This window comes from Dermacentor albipictus, chromosome 3, assembly GCF_038994185.2.
Source record: "Dermacentor albipictus isolate Rhodes 1998 colony chromosome 3, USDA_Dalb.pri_finalv2, whole genome shotgun sequence".
NCBI lineage: Eukaryota > Metazoa > Arthropoda > Arachnida > Ixodida > Ixodidae > Dermacentor > Dermacentor albipictus.
Window position 1 is genome coordinate 12,672,959 of NC_091823.1, and position 22,955 is coordinate 12,695,913.

The window sequence follows — 22,955 nt, forward strand, 5'->3', positions numbered from 1 at the left end:
TCTTTGTTTTCGTTTGGCTGCCTTTATTACACAGCGAAGCATCACGCACCCGTATAAATACATCTGTGTACTGTACGAGCCACCTCCTATACTTGATGCTACGAAACGCCCTGCGTGAATGTCGTACCAATATTTCTTCCTCCGTGGTCGTACTACGCGGCGAGCGGTTGCACGAAGCTTTTTTCGTCATTTGCGCTCGACTCGGCGGTGATATTATTTGAAAGTCGGAAGGAATGGATCCCTGAGAATACAGCCGGTCGGAGGTGTTCGTGTCACGCCGCGTAACAAAGGTGGTCCGTAGTCGGAGGTTGGACTTATAATAATATATGGGGTTTTACGTGCCAAAACCACTTTCTGATTATGAGGCATGCCGTAGTGGGGGACTCCGGAAATTTTGACCACCTGGGGTTCTTTAAACGTGCACCTAAATCTAAGTACACGGGTGTTTTCGCACTTCGCCCCCATCGAAATGCGGCCGCCGTGGCCGGGATTCGATCCCGCGACCTCGTGCTCAGCAGTCTAACACCATAGCCACTGAGCAACCGCGTCGGGTAAGGTTGGACTTGCACCGCAGATACCATGGCCACTACAAAAAAAAAGGCACTGAGGCAAAGAGTGCGCGCGCAGCTGGGGGGCGCGTGCAAACCATTATGGGTATTTGAGATGCACGTGCTGCCTACATATATACTACCAGTACAGATGTGCTCGTCACGTAATGAAACAACAAATGTTAGTAGTAAATATCCTCACTGCAACAAATACGTGCCTTCAAGCGCACCATTCCTTTAAAGCAGTGAATAACTTCCTTTGAAGGGTTCGGCTATTCGCTTACATTGGCACTCATCGTCGATGGATCCTGCACAATTTCTTTTATTATTATAATTATTGAAACAAAAGTAGAAGAAAGAGGTTTAGTCAACTTAATATTTTAATTATATGTCTACCCCTTTAGTGATAAAAACAAATAAAATGAGAACAAGAAACGTCACAGTTCAGAAAATCAAGCAGGAAGCTTATGTAAAAAATGTAAAAATAAATTGATTAATTAAATTCTAGGGTTTTACTTGCCACCGCCATGATCTGACTATGAGGCACGCCGTTATGGGGGCTCCTGATCGAGTTTGATCACATGGCGTTCTTTAACGTGCACGCAATGCACGGTACACGGGCGTACTTGCACTTCGCCTCCATCGAAATGCGGCCGGGATTTGATCCCGCGACCTCGTGCTTAGCAGCGCGACGCCAAGCCAAGTACTAAGCAACCACGGCGGATTAAGGGCATGCAAATATTCGAAACTTTCAAATGACGCAATGAATATTTGCTCTGTTTGATTCGGTCTTCAAATCATTTCTTTTTTCGCCTAATTGAGTTTTTTTATAAACAATACTTCACAACCAGTGCAATCACAGAAGCTTGCTAACGTTGTCAATAAACTAGGATGTGGATATCGATGGTGAAACCCAGCTGTTCATTAGTAAGAAACTATTCTAAAGGTATTCGATTCGATTCGCTTGTGGCGCTATTCGATTCGTATTCGTGAGCGAGCTGTACGTTATAAGTAAGTTCCCAAGAGCTCAAGACGTGTGCGAGATGGTCGCGATGTGGCCCAAGTTTAACAAGTGCACAGATAAGATAGTCACGTATAACAGACGTGAATGGTGAAGCAGGGCTGTGCTCACATAACGCTATCCAGTGTTCCGCGGACTGTCACAGAGCACTTTTAGAAACTTCACAGTACATTTGTATAATGATGGTATAATGAATGGTGGCGGAACGGATGTTGAGTATGTATGTGCCTCTAATAAATGTTCAAACACAAGGATTCGCCATGTCAATGCTTCCCGTTGTGCCGCTTTTGATAGCCATGGGGCCCAAGAGTTTGGCAAGTGACAAAGTTCGACGCGAATCAATTTCGTGAAGTTCTTGCTCTAACTGCAATGTAGGTGCATAGCGTGTTCGGGCACTCAAGAACCTGAGAGCGAATGTAGGGGTGTAGCCACATATAGGACGGCACACCGGGCACGAGCCCCCACAGAAATTTCTGTGTGCCAGGGATACGCGGCAAAAAACGACGTTAGACAACAACCCCCCGCCCCTATCCTTATCCGGCAAAGTGCGAGCCTTTCCCCTTTTGAGAAAAATTCCTGGCTACGCCACTGGGCGAATGCCCAAAACTACACGGCTACAGGAGCAAGCGGAAGATGACATACGCTTGATGCGGAAATATTTTGTACGTATGCGCTGTACCAACGCGCAGTCGATGCAACAGTGTTTCGGTATGCCTTGAAAGAAGAAGGTAGACTTCGTAAATTATGGATTTCAAGGTACTTTTCGTGAAACAAGTGGACAAACGCAATGCCTTCTTTAGCCTTTTTCAGGCGTATTGCATACCCAGTGGCGCTAATGGAATAAGGGGAAATTCTTTATCAATATGAGGAGTTTCAGCCAAAGAGTCCGCTAATTTGTCGTCTGCATTACAGGTCCCGGGACCCACCCCAATATGACTTCTAGCTTTCTTTCAAGAGCCCGAGCTATAAGCCATTTAATATGGCATAGGTTATAGGTGCATGCGATCGGCTTTAATATTTTTAAGACATGATAACCAGCTAAGTAATCAGTACGGCTCACGACAGCCTTTTAAAGCCAACAGCTTACCAGCTGACTCTGGCTCTTTTGGTCGTTTTCATGGTGGTCAGAAGGGCGCGTGCTATCATGCAACCGAGTTTTAGGGCGTAGTCGTCGCCGACAGCCAATTAGCGATAAACTAGAAAAGGTTTGGGGCGCAAAATAAGACACGGACTAAGAATAGACACGGCAGCAGACGTTAAGGTATCTTTGCACAGTGGGCCTTCTTTTTTGTAGTCATGTATGCCAACCAGCCCGACTAGCAGACGTTGCTAACTTATATTTCTTGCACAGCGGGCCCAATTTTTTTTGTAGCCATGCAATAAATTGCCCGACAGCCGACGTCACTTAGCTATACACCATTTTCACGGTGATCCCGCGGACGCCGCCAAGCTTGATCACGTGGTGATGCGCCCATTGCACGCCTCAGCTGCCTGCGTTGCCTCCGTGCTTACAGTGCATGAGCATGACGGCCCCCGGTGCGGTTAAACAAACCTTGCTTCGGCGGTTGTCGCAGACGGTGGCTGGGTGGACGACACAAAACTTTGGCCACAGCTTCGGGGGACATGTAAGCTCTTTTGTAACTCATTACACCTTGTCCAAACGGTGCGAGCATCAGCAGCGGCTTGTCACGCTTCTGACACAGTAGGTTCCTCGGTGCCGTCACTATCTCATTCTTTATTCCCTGCCTAAGCGCTTGCGAATGTGCTCACTTGAGGTAGAATTGTTCTTGCAGCGCACCAGATTTGGAACGTAGATGTTCTGCACTCTGTAATAGCTTGTAACCAAAGACGTCCCTAAGATGTCATCGCTATAGTCACTGGCTTACTCTGCAGACCGTCCCCAAACGTTCAGCTTCGAACATTTGTGTGCTATCGGTGTAGTCCATCACCCATGCTTCCGCACATTGATTCAACAGTGCTCCCACTCACTTATTCTCGAAACGTGAGCAACAGAGGGAGCGAAAGTTTGAGCGTGGGCATATAGGGGTGTCTGTGTGCGTAGATAACGTGCGAGATACTTGCTATGCCAGGAAGCGGCGATATTCCCTTCGTCACCGTATAACGAGCGGTACCCACTCTTGCCGACGTTCCGGGGTAGAAGTCTTTTCTTTGGAATAGCGATGCAACGCTGGCAGATGAGTGAATTTTTTGTTCCTCGAGGAAAGCCGGGCATCGCGATGGTCGGCCAACACAGGCAGCCCTTGTGCAGCTGCCAGCGGTCCGCGAACTTGGTCACGCAGATTCGTCCCACTCATTAATATTCCAGTCACTATTTTCGCAGCCAACTACTGCACACGTCTTCCCTCTACCGTTCCACATTTTGCAGCATGAACTAAGCACAGTGCGTTAACGGCCTTGCATTTCCGACAGCTGATCGCATAGTTGCAGCGTCGAAGCGGTAATAGTTTCGCATTCGCCGATAGCGCAGTCTCGTGTTTCGAGAGCAACCTGCCCGCGAAAAGGTTCTTATTTTTGAAACGCACGTACTGTCGCGCAAGAGCTTTGTATCACCTCAACGTTACATGCTGTGGTGGAGCGCTCGGGGTGGACAGCCCTCCTCTTCTCCAGCCGCCTTCTCTCCCTGCGGGGCCAGCGGGAGATCGCCCTGCATGCCTGCGCTCGTGCCGCTGGAAACAAAACATATATGGCGAATGGGCTTTTATATTTAGTCGCCTGTGCTGCCGCTACATATGCGCTGGTTAACGGCCGGCTCTGCTCTCTACTGAATTACACAATGTAACAACGAATGTTACTATTAAGTAGCTTCACTGCAACAAATGTACGCCTTCAAGCGCACCATTCCTTTAATAATGTGAATATATTTCCAGAAGCGTTCGGCTTCTTGCTTATACACTGACAATATTCTCCGATGGTTTCTGCACAATTTTAGCTTATGCATACTTTACTCAATTGTGTTAAAGAACTTTTGAACTCTATGCGTGTATTGCACCAAACGCTCACGTTCAGCTACGTTCAGCTTAGGCTCCTTGCGCTGATGGGAAGGAGTAATCGAGTCCACCTTGGAGTAGGGTGTAAACCTGAGCGTGTTGGTTGATGTCCATTGTAACGGCAGTGCACATGGGACGGCGACACAGACAGCAGCAACACACAGGACAAGCGCTGACAATGTATATAACCAGCCCGTAATTTTCTCTAACCGCTGTGGAAGAGCAAAAAAGATAACGCTAAGATAAAAAAAAAAAAACTCCCGCGACATTTGAATAACTGTAATATACTTTGGCGCATCACTACCATTCGATAGACGGACAATCACACATGATAATCTTCGATTGGTTGTACACAGCGTATCAGCCATGAAGCACACGGAACCACCACACGCCACGTAGAAGCTGAGCACTTCTCTACTTCCTCGCGAGACTCGGTTAAGACGGAGCGCGCCACGGCTCACCGGTCCTCGGGAACGGGGGATTCAGCACCCCCCGCCCCCTTCAGGCTCTACAAAGGTTTTAAGCCCCTTACCCCTCCCTTGGAGAGCCCTTCCGAAGCCTCTGCATGGTTCACGCGATCAGCTGGTGAAAACCTGCATCTGTAAGTGTAGTTCCAATATAACCCACTTGTAACTAGCTCTGTCCTCACCTCACACATCTTCACGCACGTTGGAGACTGCAATGCTATAGCGTTATGGTGTGCTATCGCCCCATCATTATCGATCGAAATCGCTTCATTAGAACGACGTGCATATACAGCAGTGTGCTAGAGAACTAAGACACCTTAGAATTTTGTGCAATGCAGACCACCCGCCGCTAACATGCGCAACCACCTATCCCGTGCCAGTGTACGTCACAGTACCGAAGGGGGGCGGGGGGGGGCTGGACCTCCTCTCCCCCCCGAATTTAAAACGTATACCCTCCCCCCCCTCTCCCAGCCCACGCCACCACTTATCACACACATTCCTAAAGCACCGCCAAATCAATGTTGAAACTTGACAGCTTTTCGGCGGTCAACATTTTGCTGCTTTTTTCACTCATTTTGGATGGCGGTAGTCATCGGCATCTCCTCGGGTGTGAAGGCCAGTTTCCTCATCGATTCTGTGCCCACGCGATGAACTCGAGATGCATTCAGTTGTCACCGCCTTTTCGACGGTCACGCGCATCGCTGTTGCTTCGTTGGTTCAACCTTCTTTATTCAGACTTATCCAGGGACTAGGAAAGCGATTCGGTTCGTGGTCAGCTGGTCTCTATGCAGGTGGAATGAGTTGCGGTCAGAGAAAACGCCAATTGCGTTTAACTTTTCCTTTTGCATCATTATTTTCTCGAGTAACGGCTCGCCGCGACGCTGACAGATTCTCGGAACCATATGCCCGCGATATGAGTTAGGTAAGTTGGAAAATAAAATAATACGAGACAGCGTCCATCATCCAACCCTGCAATAACACTTAGACTCATAGGCAATATGACTGTCACCCGTTAACTCGTCTGGTTTTTTCCTAATTGTAGAGCACTTTTCGTGCAAAATTGCCAACTGGAAACAAGAGTCGCAAGGAGTTGAGAAATGAGGTGATCTACTAAGGGAGAGAGCTAAGGCAGCAGTCAAACAGGATGGAAAAGCGAAAATTAACAAATAAAACCGTTGTTTATGAAAATATTTATGGATCAATATCTTTTTATTTAAAGAATAAATAGAACAGACACAGGAAGTCGATAATAGTTCCGTGTCTTCTGGATGATGTTTCTACAGTTATCACTCGAGCCTCCTGACATAGCCACTTCCCTGCTGTGCTTATATAGGTGTTTTTCTAACCTTCCACAGTGGGCGTAGTACGTCTAGAATCGCAGCGTCCTGCACCCTATACGCGGTTTTACGGGACTGGCCAAATAACTATACGAGTCGGTTGTGGCACTTAACTTGATAGAGCATAAACGAAAGAACCCAAAGGATTGCAAGTGTTCCGAAAACATATATTTCTCTGTAATTCTTCCAGAGATAATTAAAAACGCTGCTATAGTCGGGTACAAATTAAGTCTGCAGTGAAGTTCCAGCCACGCCCTCATAACCTCCAGCCACTGTTCCTCTGCGAGGCTGCAAATAATTCGTACTTCAAACTTTTCCTGTTCCCCAAATAAGGCGGTAACGACAAAAATAAAATTAGCGCGTAGTTTTATACCTTTTGCCTCGCCTATTATAGTGTAATGGCCAAAGCCTAATTCTTTATTCAACTGAAATAACATGCTTGCTTTGCTGCAACTATTTATTGTCAAGTTTTATTTCAGTTGGCAGTGAAGTTTCATGAGTAAAACGGGTTAAGCCGTGAAATGAACGGCACCGCAGACTTTTGAAGAGTGAAATGCTCAGACTCCATACACGTTGTCCATGTCTGTTGCACACCTCATTGCTTCCGCCGATGAAAAGACTCTTCAAGAACAGGAGACGCTGCGGTGGTATCAAGTACGATGCAATTTTGAAAAGGCCGCATGACGACGATTTTGTTTGCTTCTGTGATTGGCTGGCGAAGTAACACAACTCCGCGTGGTTTGTGTGCCTTTATTGCCAACTGCTGCTTTTTTAAAATTTGTATTCTACGAAAGTAATCTTTATATTTCACTTTGGCTTCTTACTTGTTCTTGGCAGTGTTTTTCCTGCGCTTCTTTCCTGCGCAAGTCTATTTGACGTAGTTGCTTGTTTTCCAAGTAAAGGAGAGGTGTATCGCACAGGGCGTACCTGTAAAATAACACTTTATTTCATTTCTCTTTTGTGGGTTTACACGTTTTTCTGGCGAATGGTGGTCGTTATTCACATTTGTGCTAGTAAAGTACCCCTCCCCTCCTCATTTGCATAGAAGTTACCTTGGGTTGCCCCCCTCCACCCCCCCCCCTCGAAAAAAAGAAATCCTGAGTAAGTGCCTGGCAGTGCCACTCCACTCCATCGCTCTCACGCGCCAGTTGCTACGCTGAGGACATACCTCGCTTGTTGCACGACACATATTGTGCACCGATACCGCTACATGTTTCCACCGCGCCTTTGTTTACACGGCGCCCGAGATTGGCCCGCGTTACTAATCGCATCAAAACTACAGGGATGTGCGAATATTCGAAACTTTCGGATTAACAAATTGAATATAGTAACTATTCATAAATACGAATAATTTTTGAATATTTCAAAACGTCCATTGTGCGCAAATGAACATAGAATTGGAGCAAAAATACGATAAATTTCATCCCCGCGGGCATGGTATAGGCTATAAAACATAAGAGCTTGCGTAGTGGAGCAGGCTGCATCGCATTCGTCTCCCAAGAATCCCATGCATGCAGACAATCTGCTTAATTGTTCCTAGAGCTAGTATTCTTATTAAAAAATAACATTTCATAACGTGCGATGTAATGACAGAAACTTGCTAGCGTGATGATTACTCAGTTTGCGAATGTCGTTTTTATTGATTGTGAGAACGGCCGTTAATTCAGCTGTCAAGTCAAGCTATCAATGTCAAGCTGCCGTTTGTTCATGCAGCTTCTACCTGCAGTCTCCTCCTTCTTTCTTGATGGGAAATAAACATTATTATTATTATTATTATTATTATTATTATTATTATTATTATTATTATTATTATTATTATTATTATTATTATTATTATTATTATTATATTAGAAAGCTGTGCGAAAAGTATTTGATGATTCGCGCAGTCTTAATTAAAAGCCCTGCGAGTACACGTATCGTGCACTGGCTACAGGATCGGCCTAGGCACGGCTTAGACGCTCTGACTTTAGGATGGGCCAGTTTCATATCGAACGCACGGCGACGACTTGCCTTTGGAACCTGTCGAGTGACATGTGCAACGTTAAAGCATTAAAGCACAAACACTGTAAAATCCTTAAACACTCCCACTACCGTTGTCACACGGTGTACGTTTCCAGCAGGTGAGTGACTGACACGTAATAACGGATGAACCTTCCATGAATAATTTTAGTTCAAGCAAATTGAAAAGATTGATTCACTCAGGACGATTCAGGCAAGCTTCTATTTTAATTCATAAATCTTAATCAAAACGACTGCCGGGTACATATCATATAAGTGGGCCCCATACATTACCTTGCGATTGCACAGTGAACCACCACAAGTGGTTCACTGTGCAATCCGATAGGCACATCGCGGTCTTTCTTATGGTGGAAAATCGTAGAACTTTCTTCGACGCAAGCATCGTCTTCCATCCAAGACACCCTACGGGCCCTCGTCTAGAAAGCGCCAACGGCCTGACCCAGAGGCAACAACACCTGGTCAACGCTCGCAGGCGGACCCGTTCCCTTTTCTTGTACCGGTGCCGTATGCTATATACCGGTGCTGCCGGAGAGAGATCTCCTAATCGGATCTGGGGTCCCAGAGAATTCCCATGACCTGTGGCCACCTCTCCCGCTCGCATCGAACGGTGCAATGCTGGACCCCCGCAGGGGCCGTCAATGGCGGCGCACTGTGTTCGAGGGGGAGGAGGCGACCGGCTCTGACCCCTTCCGTGAGGGTCCACAAACAATCCGCGGGGGCCTCGGTTGCGTTTGTTGTGCGTGGGCCCTCTTTTTAAGGGGTAGAGGAGTACCGAAGGTAGCCTCCACAAACGCCCAGCCCCCAACTTTTTCGCCTTTTGTTGCCCGCTATGCGACTCGCACAGACATTCGATTTCCCGGTGGGGCTACAGTGGCCGACGCCCCGACGACGTTCTCGTCCTTTCTACCTTAGAGTGTCGTTCTCAGACGCGAAAGCGAGTTCTTCTTTTCTTTCCTTTTTTGCAGAGGGAAGGGCTCGGGTTAGTTCTTTCGGCGTACCGTTGCAATCCACTCTGACCTCGCCCGACCAGAGTCCGTCACACCGGAGAGAATTTCCTTGCGCGTAGAGCGGCAGTGATGCTTGCGCGAGGGGGCAAGCAGTGCGTACCGCGTGCATGGTTAGGAACCCAAGGGGAGACCCAGTACGAAAAGAAAGAAAGAGAAAAAGAAGGAAAGCAAGAATTCTTTAAATAAATAAATAAATAAATAAATAAATAAAGAAAGAAAGAAAGAAAGAAAGAAAGAAAGAAAGAAAGAAAGAAAGAAAGAAAGAAAGAAAGAAAGAAAGAAAGAAAGAAAGAAAGAAAGAAAGAAAGAAAGAAAGAAAGAAAGAAAGAAAGAAAGAAAGAAAGAAAGAAAGAAAGAAAGAAAGAAAGAAAGAAAGAAAGAAAGGGAATCGGGCAGTGGCCTTTGCGGAAACCTTTGCAAGTTCAAAGAAAAGAACACGACGAGCAAATCTGCAACCAGTTTTTGTGTAAAGAGTTGGAGAAGAGCAAAGAGTTTCATGCTATGGAAGAGTCGCTGTGTTACCTTTCTGTTCTTTGCTTTCAGGACATTTCATGTCCAGATAGCTCTTTTCTCAATCTATATTACATCATGAGAGCGCCATTTCATCAGGTTTTGCTCCGGCCAAATTAACGAGCGTACCAGCATAGCAGGGGCGTAGCCAGGAAGGGGCGGGGGGGGGGGGTGAGGGGCTTATGGGGCCTTACCTCCACCCCTTCCGAAATTTTTTCGGGCTATCATGCACCGCCGACAAAAACAACCATATTTAAAACAGCGCCACAAAGCACGGACAAGGAAGGACACAGGACGAGCGCTGGCGCCGTCCCCTGCAACCCCTAGTGCCGGAAACCATTTCGGATTTTGTCTAGTATGTGCTTTTCACACTCGAAAAGACGTTTCAGCGCGAACATTGCAAACTCGGGCTGGATTTCGCGAAAACGCCCATGCACCCGGAGTCATACAACGCAAAAAGCCCCATCGGAGCACAAAGATTCAAGGCCGCTTGGCTGGCGAGCGGGCTCGTCGCGACATCTCGTGGAGGCCGCGGTATCTACGAAGCGCATGGATCTACGAAGCGCAGTGCGTAGCGTTCAAAAATTTGTTTGCAGCATCTTTGGCAATTGCAATGCAGTTATTATTCATGCATTTAAGCCCTCGACAAATTCTATAAAGAGGAGGCCGAACTACAACGTGAATCCCCCCCCCCCCCCCTATAGAAATTTCTGGCTACGCCACTGCAGCATAGGTCTTTGTCAAGACCTGTGGTGCACCGCCATATATTCCGGGAGTAACTAAAATTAACGAATACCCTCACGTGGCCTTAGGCAATTTGACCTATGATGCCATATTTCTACAGAATATGTCGCTTCTCTCTCTCTCTCTCTCTCTCTCTCTCTCTCTCTCTCTCTCTCTCTATATATATATATATATATATATATATATATATATATATATATATATATATATATATATATATATATATATATATATATATATGTGTGTGTGTGTTGACACGTTTAATTGCTTATCCCGGGTGACCGCCTAACAAATGTAATCGCAATCGCACAGCGCAGGAAGCGCCTGCATGTATCGGATGTTTCTGGAATGTTATCCATCGTTCTTTCAGCTTTCAGTCACCGAACCTTGTGTAACCTGATTGCATGTATGCGCGACGCGAATAGTGTAGAACTTTGTGGAAGACACGCGGGTCCCAGCGATTACTCTGGAACATTCCACGACTGATGTGTAAAAGCCGACGCGCCCGACCCGCTGATCAGATTTTGGCCATAGAGAAAGAAGTTGAAATTTCTTTCTCTATGTTTTGACGATCGCCGACTGTGTTCGCCGCTGTCGCCGTTCTATAAGTGTAGCCTGTTTTTGTGGGCACAGGTTCGCCCAATAAAAGTTAGTTTTGTCTTTCACAGTATTGTTACTGTGTTCTTTATACGTCACTACTACGTGACAATACATACACTGACGGATCAGTGTCTCCAACAACTTCAACAATGACATTCGAGTACTAGCGAACTTGACGTTCTGTAAGCGCTTCCGACTCGACCATAAGACTATGCATCAACGGCCACAGAGATTGTAGCCATCCGTGAAGCAGTCCGTTTCAGTATCGAATCAACCTCCTTTAGTCTGTACTATATTTTGTGACGCCAAACCAGCGCTGCAAGTGATTGATTCTGCCCTTCAAGGGCCCCTCACAAGGTCTGCCATATTGAGCTGACAAGCGCAGAGCATACAATGCGCGCCAACGATCGTGTTTGCAAAGAATTACATCGCTATGCGCCGCAGAAAAGTGTGAAATTTCAATACGAACGCCGTTTTCCCTTTCCCTCGCGGCAACCGCGCTCCAAGCCGGACGGTGACGTACTCGTGTCCGCAGTATGACGCCGCTCGTGGTGACTAGTGACTTCGAGAAATATTGAAGGCAACATCTGTTATTTGTGTGATCTGTTGCTTGAATTGACAAATTGAAGTTTAGAGAAATAATAAAACACACAAACGGAATGTCTGCGTGTTTTTTTGTTTTAATTCGCACCGAAGCAAGAGAGATGTACTTCCGCTTCGTCTGCTTGTTCGCACGGTCGTGCAGTCACGTGCGTAGGTACCGAAACTATTCCATTTCCTACCGTGTTCCAGCGCGCGATCATGCTCTGCGATCCGCTTCTTCTGCCTCAGTATTCGTGTAGCACTGAATTTACCGCTAGTCATGTGTCCTTGTGCACAGCGCGCAATATAATGCGCTGCGCGAAAGCAGACAATCACAACTCGTGTGCAGCGCAAAAAAAAAGAAAAAAAAAACAGGAGAAAAAAATATGCGGGCGGGGCCCATGACGTATGCATCGCACTGAAATGCACTGAAATATTTCTATCTCGGCTATTAATGAGCCGATTTGAAAAATGTTTACGGCGGAACACTCCCTATAGGACACGTAACAACTTTCAGCGTATGAGCAAAATTTGCTAGGAGGCTTGGTGAGGGCCCCTTTAAAAGAGGCCCTTACTATCTCCTTCCTAAAGATGTGGCAGAGCTACGCGATTTCAGCCTGAGAACTGGCTATTGTATAGCATTTCAATGGATTCCTGGACACTCTGGCTCATATGGAAATGAGTATACGCACGTGTCCATCCCGTTTTCTCGACCAAACACTAATGCGCTATAGTGTGTATACACTATTGTACGAAAACACTCGAACAAACTGGGCGCTGCCGACTCACTGTCATCGACGGCCTTCACGGACTCAACCCAAACAAACAAGTGAAATTACCGCCCCCGATCAAAATCAATTATGCAAGCTCGCTTCGGCGGTTTCAACTATAGGGGTGGTGTTCGCTCGGTGATACTTACACTTTATTGGCCTTGCAGACGGTATGGAGTGAGAGGAGTGCGAGGTATACCCGGAGACAACAGGGCACGTCTTGTGCGTCAGCACGCGATACGTTTTGCAAAGGCAATCATTGGTACAACATTTGTTCAAATTTAAGAACGAACCTTTGTCCGAAAATGTTCTAGTGGGACCTTGGCCGATTCTTGTCGGCGTGATATCGTAAAGGCTCTCATCGAATTCTTGCACGAGAGCGGTCTAGATTTGAGACCTTGAAGAGTCTTTGCTGTTCAAGTTCCCTCGCCACCATCCTCACCCTCACCATCAACACATGTCCCTTCTCCCTCTTTTTACGCCCGTCTCCCTACCTCAATGCTGAGTAGCAGGCCAGAACTTTGATTCAGGAAGACCTAGCTCTCATCTCTTCTTCCATAATAAACCTCTCTTTCTCTGCTCAAACCAAAGTTTGTAGTCGCCATCCGGAACGCGATATTAAATTCGTGTTGAACACAACGCCAAATTTTGCTTTTATTACAGGAAAAGTACATCAGGCAGTCAGATTCTACTGTCATGATCGCTGCAGAAGCAAAATAATAACGAAATCCCAATGATTGTGTTGAAGTGATGTATCTTTGCATTTTTTTTATATATTCGCGTTAGACATGCAAATTTATTGTTCCCTGTCGAAAAAGACGAATAGAAGGAAAACCGCTTCCCCTTCACCCTCGCCGTATATATGCGTGTGGCCGCTCAGGCCGTTCGGCCTGTTGTTATGGGAACGGCGCAATTGAGTTATTGCACACTCCATAGCACTTTATTTATGAATTTCAACGTCTCGAGGACATATGCGCTTTGCAGCAGCTAAATTGATTTTACGTAGTGCATGACCCCACTTAAAAATTGCGGTCAGCAAACATATTGCCCACCTTCAGGAAGCATGTACCACTGAAAAGGAGCAAGGTGGTAGACGATTCTTTAGAGGAAGGATTAGTAGCTTATCACGATCCTGGTCATGATCGAAGCCATGTGGAGAAGCCTTGACTGTGCTATAAAGACACACCATGGTGGGACAGTACTCTCACAAAGAGCGAGATCCACAGAAAAAAATAATTAAATTATGGGGTTTTACGTTCCAAAACCACTTTCTGATTATGAGGCACGCCGTAGTGGAAGACTCCGGAAATTTTGACCACCTGCAGTTCTTTAATGTGCACCTAAATCTAAGTACACGGGTGTTTTTGCATTTCGTCCCCATCGAAATGCGGCCGCCGGCCGGGATTCGATCCCGCGAACTCGTGCTCAGCAGCCCAACACCATAGCCACTGAGCAACCACGGCGGGTGAGATCCACGAAAGGAAGGCATGGATCGATTAACAGTGGTAGAACAAGGAATGCCGCTGAAGCTAACGTTTATTTCAGCAACATTCCCTGTTCTACCACTATTAATTACTCTTGAAAACAGTACTGCAAGGCTGGTTAACTAACACACACAAACGCCCGCTCGAGCGAACGCACGCTCACGAACACGCTCTCTCTCTCTTTCTTTGTAAGCCTGTTCTCGTTCATATAGGATTTCGTATATAATTGCTTGCTCCTGTTTTTTTTTTATTCGTTTTTGGCGCCACATGTACCAAGCACCACATATCGCTCATCTTCTATTGGCAGCCCGATAATAGCGTGCGCAATTGCTGCCGACGTCATCTTACTTCCTTCCACGACAAACGCACCAGCCGAGGTCTGTCCCCTACGCCGTATACTTCGGAGATTGCGCATCGCTTTTAAACACTACGGGAACCAGACTGCAAGCGAAGATGGGCAAGGCCGATACAGAGGCGCCATCCGATGCAAGCTCTTAGATATAGGCGCATCTTCTGTGCCTGTCTCGCCTCTAACTGAGCGTCCTTCTACTTCGAGAGTCCTTACGAGGTCAAAGTCCGCCAGCCGCAGGAAAAGTGAACGAGTTTTGATACGCTTTCGCGGCGAAGGGGTTAGAGGGGGGAGGCGGGTACGCGGCCGGGGCTCACCCTGCCTGATGACGTCTCTGACTGGCACTGATACTGATCGCTGTCATATAACTTTCAACACGCAGCTCGATAGTGGATACAATGTCGATAGTGTATTGCTGATAATGTCGACCGTGTAGTTCAAAAAACGAGGGGCAGATGTTTAAATGGAAGACGCTGAACGATTTATTTCTTGTCGCACTACTAGTGAGTAAGAATAAAGCGGTTGCCATGTGCAATTAGTAGATAAGCTGTAAAGATAGTTTGTTTGCCTCAGAAATCATATAAAAAGGAAGCCGGCTGACCGGACAAAAGGTGTCCGATAGTGTTATTCCGTATATGGAACGCCAGTCAACGAGCGATAAACATAAAATGGCGTGATCAATGACGCTTAAAAGTTTCCTCTGACTTGGTCTTCTGTATTATGGCGCTGTGTGGGAATATTATTCAGTGCGTTGGCTCGACAGAAGCAGGAGCGTGTAATGTTTTAAATAAGCACGGCCCCTCCATTAAACCCTTTGTTAAAACCCAAAGCTCTAGTGAAATAGCTTCTCTAATGTCTTTTTTGCATCGATTCGGTAATTTGTCAATTCTCACTATTTGTCTTGTTTTATCGTGTACTTGTATCTACATCTGTGTTTGACATCAAGCACTGGTTTCAGGGGCTGCGGGCCTCGCCAAGCTGCCAAGAAGCAGCTTCTTCCCGCAGTCCTATCCATATATGTACGAGTGTATACAATATGACAAATAAAACGACCTAAATACCAACACGAGATCACTGAAGAATAAGCCTTGTGGACATTCCAGCTCGGCTGCGTGGTTACTGAATGTCATGCTATAGCACACGAGATGCAGAACCGGACGTCACGAATGCGGCGAAGCTGTAGCTTCCGTCGGTGTTCGTGTAACATATTGTAGCGCAGAATTTCTAAAGCTTAATGCGCAGGTATGTGAGGGTAGGTAAGGTGAGTGTCTATGTTCTATGTTTCTATAGAGATGGAAGGCTTTTGGCAGAATCGATGTTTAAATATCTATGTGAACTTCTTTTGCACATTTTCGAGAAGCTCACAATGTTTTTTTTTTTTCATTTATTCAACCTTAAGGGCCCGAAGGCATTAAATAAGGGGTGGCGTACATCGAAGATGTACAGCTTAAATTTGACTTATACATGTGCCACCCCACACGACGGAGGCGTACTCAAGAACTCGAAGGCATGCCCTCTTATATAAAGTTACAAATAGCCCAGGTTGTTTGAAGTATCTCGTCATCCGACATGCCGTCCCGAGCGTACGAAGCGCACGCTGCCTCGTCTGTTGAGCGTGGGGCGAGAAACTCAGAAAGATATCGAAGTACACTCCAAGGTCATTTGTTACCTGAGCTCTTGGCAGGAGAACGTATTTAACGATCATCATCGTCATCATCATCTTGATGTCCACTGCAGTACGAAGGCCTCTGCCTGCGATCTCCAATTAGCCCTGTCCTGCGCCAACGGATTTCAACTAGCACCCGCAAATTTCCTAATTTTGTCGCACCACCTAGTCTTCTGCCGTCCTCTATACTGCGCATCCCTTCTCTTGGTACCCATTCCGTCAACCTAATGGTCCAACGGTTATCTAATCAGCGCATTACATGACCTGCTCAGCGCCATTTTTTTTTTCTCTTGATGTCCATTAGAATATCGTCTATACCCGTTTGCTCCGTGATCCAAACCACTCTTTTTCTATCTCTTAAAGTTATGTCTAGCATTACCCGCCGTGGTTGCTCAGTGGCTATGGTGTTGGGCTGCTGAGCACGAGGTCGCGGGATCGAATCCCGGCCACGGCGGCCGCATTTCGATGAGGGCGAAAACACCCGTGTACTTAGATTTAGGTGCACGTTAAAGAACCTCAGGTGGTCGAAATTTCCGGAGTCCTCCACTACGGCGTGCCTCATAATCAGAAAGTGGTTTTGGCACGTAAAACCCCATAATTTAATTTTTTTAATGTCTAGCATTCTTCGTTCCATCGCTCTTTGCGCGGTCCTTAACTTGTATAGGGAAATAAATGCCTGTTAGCCTTACGCGGGAAGCATACAATTTTCGTTTTTGGTGCATTTATGACCAGTTTGTTACCGGCGCACCACGACGCAAAATTTGCAATGTCCTTCTGAAGAGCGGCGCAAGCATGAATATTTTTTTACCGCTTTGAAAATTTCGCGTCATCAGCATATATGACAAAATTGAAGAGTTTTGAATGAATGCCGAAACGTCGTTAATAAACAGTGAGAATAGAATAGGGCCCAGGACAGACCCTTGAGGAACTCCACTTGTAACCGCATAAAGTTCTGACGACTGACCATTTATGCTAACGTACCAGTACCGGTCGCGTATAGGAAGCTTTTTACCAGCGCTGTGGCAGAGTGGCGCAGATCAAGTTGTTTCAACTTTGGAAGGGGTATTTTACGGCATACAACATCAAGCGCCTTACTGAGGTAAAAATGAGTGACATCCAGCTGTCCTTTCTTATATACTGCTTGAGAGGCATGCATCATGAAGCTAACGAGGCTGGTAGTTGTGGAGGGTCCCGATACGAAACCAAGCTGCAGAGGAATTACAGTATTTTAATAGAGAATGAAATTATTGAGTGCAGAGTTGACTCGAATAATTCAAATGCTGCGCATAATAATAATAATAATAATAATAATAATAATAATAATAATAATAATAATAATAATAATAATAATAATAATAATAATAATAATAATAATAATAATAATAATAATAATAATAATAATAATAATATCTTAAAAACAATCCCTCTAAAGTAATTATGAATGTCATGTATGAATATAAATTTGAACAAGAGGGCTTTCCCCTGTCTTGGCAAATCCCTCTTAGTGGATACGCACCACTGCCTTCGAGGTCAACTTCATCATCAGTTCACAAAATTGACAAAGCGCACGAATTCAGTGGACAACCCGGACAGTCGCATTTCGAAGTTCTCTGCAGGTTTCATCGCGTGCTCCCGCCTTGCCAATCGAGCTTATACCCCTGGGCCGAAGAAGCAGTGGGGTCGGGGAAGGATGGATGCAGGCGCAGGTGGTCGGCTTGAGCGCCGCAAGGGTTCTTAGCCCCGCGGTCACAAGTGAACGACCTTAGCGAGAGGACAGTCACTTTCGCCCCCTTTGCCCGGTGGGCAACACAGCTATAGCGCAGGGGTACGGAAACGATCTTCGGCGTTAGTTCGTTGCGACACGGCCCACACGACTGACGGCATTCGCGTGATGAGCGCAGGTGTTCGAAGGGATCGGGGGGGAGCGAGGTAGGCACGACATCTGCGCGGAAGCCTCGATCCACTTCGCATGGCCGCGGTCCCCGACTGTTTGTTTATGTCGGCGCTTCTTGCAGCATCAGTGACGAAGGTCTTTGCAACGAAGAAGAAACAAAAGGGGGAGCAAATAATCAGCCAGAAAATTTTTTCCCAATATTTGTAAGCGTGTAAGTGATTGAGAGGTGCTTACGAAGTTGGGAGAAGCAGGAGTCAAAGGTTGGCATCGTTGACGAAATGTGAAGGGATACGATAATACATATCGTTGCTGGTATTTCATCTGTTGGGAAATCGGTGTAGCGTTTCCGCCCCAACAAACTTTTTTCGCTTTCCTGGATAAGTCAGACACTTTCTATCCAAACTGGTGAGCGCGTGCGTGTGTGTGTCTGTCACACAAAAGTGAACGACGTCGAGCTGTTCAATGACCATGACATGTTCAAATATGGCCGAATTCACAAAAGGTTGTCTTCCTAAGAACCGTTTTCCGTTTGGCGGCTTGAGTGGCTTTTGCCACTATGGTTCTTCGCCTCTATCTTGCGAGCCACCTTTGCTTACACGGACTGCCGTTGAGTGCGGCTCGTGTCTTTCTTGTTCGTCACCATCCATGTACCTCTTCAGCATTGCGCACCTATCGGCTACCAGCAGCACGACAAATTCTCACGATGTTTTCCTCGTCGTGCCAGCTGCTCAGTGTAATCATTCAGCATCAAAGTATATCGCGCGGGCGGTGATTCAGACAGACTTGCGACGATCGCGATAAGCGTCATTAAAGATCGCGTCCGGGGCGCGCGTTCTCGCTCCCCACCTGCCCGCGGTCAGAGCAGCGCGGCTATTTGGCTTCCGACGCGGAACTCGAAGACGGCCAGCGCGGGGTGACCTCATTCGGAATTCCTCTTTGATGCCGGGAAACAAAAGCAGGTTGTTTGGGACTGCGTCGATTGGATGACAGCAGCTGCCGCTTCCAGCGTCGCCATTGCGCTAGAGGTAATTGCGAGGTGCGCCCGGCGAGGTCACTCAACCAAACGCGCATGGCGATATGAATTCGCGGCTTCCAAAGTGCTCTCGGCGAATTCGCTTTCGGATTCCAGATCGGAGGCGCTGATTTGCTGGGCCGCATGCTGTAGCTGCCCCCATCGCTGTCCTGTTCCGTATGCGCGAATCTCTCGAGACATTTGACTGGCAGCTGCAGGCATCGCGCGTTTGTATACGAACCAGGACGTTGATGCCAGCTTGCCTCAGTGCATGAGGCACCAAGAGGCGCTACGGGCGCCGGATGTTTCCTCACTTTTTGTCGACAAAATCCTTCCGTGTTTTTAAGAGGATGCTGCAGATCTATTTGCGACCAGTGAAATGCGAGCCGGTTCCGGGACTTCCACAGATTACTCTCGGCATACCTACTGACCATTACCTTTCTGGCGCATAATCTGCACGTGCGTGCGTGCGTGCGTGCGTGTGCAGCCTTAGTGCGAAAAACAATGCTCACTAGACTGAGAACAAGTTCAATTGATGACCAATTCTGGCACGTGCATTCGCCCACGGGCACCCCACACGCTAAAGACATATATTTTGGGGTTTACGAGCCAAAACCACGATATGATCATGAAGGCCGCCGTACTTTACCGTTCATTTGAGTTCAGGTACACTATTTTGCATTGCGGCACTGTCGGAATGCGGCGGCGCAGCGGCCGGCAATGGAACCCGCGACCTCGGGCGTATACCAGCGCAACGCGACGCCACAGCCGCTGAGCCACCGGGGCGGGTGACTCCACGTGTACCTATTTGCTTGGCCCGCACGTCGTGACGGGGGAACTGATTCACTCAAAGCCGCACGCGAGCCAGTCCGCTGTGCGCGCACGCTTCAAAATGAAATTAACTTTACGCGCACTGCGCCCTCGCTGCTGTGTCACACGGCTCATTGCACCGACAAATAAATCCGAGGCCGCACCCAGCTGGGTCCCTCCTCGCTCACCCCTTTTCTGCACCCCGACGCGGAGAAGGGCCGAACACAGTGGTCGCCGACTCCGGGAGCCCTAGGGGCGCACGCTCGGGGGCCCAGCGCTTGTCAGAAGAGCCGCCGAGACCGGGGAACAAGGGCGGCCCGTGTATACAAACGGCGGCGACCATTGAGAATCGGCCAGCCGCGCGCGTCTGCGAGTGGGCCGCGCTCGACTATGTGCAGTGTACGCGATCAGAGACGTGGACCGTATATTTGCCCAGCTTGCCAAGGACGCGAGCCGCTCCAGCGGGCACGCGTCAGCCGAACCCCGCGATGCGTGGACACCTCGGCGAAAGGGTTAAGGCCCCGTCCACAATGCTCCGCGTCAAAATCTGTTATCGCCGGCCAGGTTGGACAAGGGCCACAAGGGGGTGGGTGGGGGGGGGGGGGGCATTGTTGGAGCACTGGGGCTCGGCGAATACGTAGCCCAGCGGGCAGTGGAAACCAAAGCAGCGCCGCCTCCTAGCAAGCAGGACCGATACCTCGGGCGCGTCGAGTCACTGGCGAAAGGAGTCGCGCTGGAGCACGCGGTTAGTAGAGCGGCGCCCACGGTGGGTGCAGGCACCGGTCGGACCGCTCGAAAGAGGAACAATGCGCTTTTGGGCGAGCCCTCGGTCCTTTCTCGAAGCCCTACATCTGAGCCCCGCACGCAGCGGGATTTAAAGTAGAACGGGTTTTGGAAAGTGAAAGGGCCAAAACGGCCAGCCGTCGCTGTCCTTCGTGCAACTCGAAGACATCTTCACGCCCACGCCCGATGAATTGGAAATGGGAGCCTTCGTCTTCCGAAGAGGGTCGGAGACAACTGTTCGGGTTCGGCCTTGACAGTGTGCGCGCCCTTAGCCTTTGGTGATCGAGAAAGCGGGGCAAGGCGCGAGCGCTTTCAAGCGAGAAATGGGAGATGCTAATGCCGACGCACGGTCAACCTTTCTTGCTGGTGGCCCTGACCGCGGGGCGTAAACCAAACAAGAGCGCCGTTGACGCGTGCGTGATGCCAGCTGGCGCCGCGTGGCACCTTGGGATCCGCATATATGCACAGATACACGCGGTCCTGAGCACGCAGGTCCAGTTCGTATTGGAAGCGTTGCGGAAGCGTTATGTTTCCCATCTTTCTCAACTAATGTCGCGACCTGTGGGAATGCGTTCATAAAAACACCATATCCACAGGTCACGAAACAGATGCGTTGCAACCTTCATGGAAGCACGCGATAACGGCGTATATTTCCCACACTTGAAACTCACACATCGGCTGGTGGTGTGGGAAAGCACATTTTTAATGCTGTATTTGGACGAATGTAATGTGCGTTCTTTTTATTTCTTTTTCGAAATTTCTGACTTCAGAACGCGCCTCGCGTTATATATTTGAGTTCGCCACACGAACATAACGTGTCTTATTTCTTTCTCTTGTCTTTTCTCCGGCACTTCAAACTGCAGCGACCTAACCTAACAGACACCACCGAGATCGCTGCTGGCTCGTAACGCAAACCTGCGCACGCTCGCGCTGCACGCGCCGTCCCGATCGACGCCCGCTGCAGATCGTGCGTGCCGGATTGCGCCGCCGAGGGAACGGAATGGGCAGTTCGCAGCGAGATGAGTAAAGCCCTGCAGGCATCTGCTTTTATGCGTCGTTTATTGTTTATCCGCGTTATACATTCGTGCATATGATATGGTTAAGCGCTTTCGAAAAAAGTGAGTCGAATCGTTGTTACTTTTGTTTGTTTGCTAATTACGAGTGAACATGCTTGTGTTACGAACGCCCAACTGTTTATGGGGCAAAAGCCTTTGTCGGCCAATTGCGTATATTTAGTCCTTGCCTCCTTTCGGTTGTAGGCGGAATCAATAAATGAAAATAAATAAAATCAAGATAATTGTAACACATATTGTTTTCTTTATCCAAGAGACCAAAAGTTCCCCTCGCGTTATGTTCGGGGTCGCGTTGTTTACGCGCAAATACCGTAAACAACCGTTTCTTTAAGCGAAGTATTAGAATTAGCATAATAAAAGACAAAGTCACGCAGGGAATATAAATAAGGTTATCATTATCCAGATACTGAAGGCATTTTCTTTATTTTTACGATGCTGTATATTGCAAACGAACAACTTTCTTTTGACGAACCTTGCTGTTACCCCCATGACTAGATGACAAGCTCCAACGTTCAAGTACGTACGTGTTATATGAGAATATAAAAGATTTTCTCTCTCTCTCTCTCTCTCTCTCTCTCTCTCTCTCTCTCTCACACACACACACACACACACACACACACACACACACACACACACACACATGCACACACACACACACACACACACACACACACACACACACACACACACACACACAATAGTGATGGAGAACAATACTCACGAAAAAGCTTTACGTATGGACCGTTTCCGTTGCTCTGTATGTTGGTATAATAAGGACTTTTACTCTCTTTGGCTACCAATTACGGTCTCACTAATTCTTACTATAAGGCGCCAAGTAGTCAAGGGCCCGCTTTGTTTGTTGAAAACGGTGCCCTACACGTAGCTATGTCAAAAAGAAAAAAAGCAGTTTTTTTTTTCGCGCTTCCTATGGCAAATAAAAAAAAATTAAGTGGTCGCCTTTGCGCGCATTCGCGCCACATGCAGCCTACATAAGGAACAAATTAGTTGCTTTATAAAAAAGCCGGCAGGTGCCACACCTTGTGGGAATCGATTTGATGCGAAGCAGTGTGCGGGGAACCATAGGAGCACCAATACGTAGGTGGCTGTTTCATTACCTACATAACACGCATGTCTTGACCTATTATTTATGTTCGTCATACACTCTTGTCATACTATGGCAATTTCGGTACATACCAAGTTAACGAAACGACTATGACAGCACCAAGTTGTAGCCGGCTAGACAGATACAGTTGAAATCCGATTTAACAAAG

General features: G+C 47.5%; 1 long non-coding RNA gene across 2 annotated transcripts in view; it reads left to right on the forward strand.

Annotated features, from left to right (window-relative positions):
* Positions 1-3,013: 3,013 nt before the first annotated feature.
* LOC139057811 (uncharacterized) overlaps positions 3,014-22,955 on the forward strand; it is a 127,563-nt gene continuing 107,621 nt past the window's right edge. For both annotated transcript variants that reach the window (XR_011513010.1, XR_011513009.1), the window contains exon 1: positions 3,014-3,194. This is a non-coding gene — a long non-coding RNA (uncharacterized lncRNA). The remainder of the gene's footprint in view (positions 3,195-22,955) is intronic.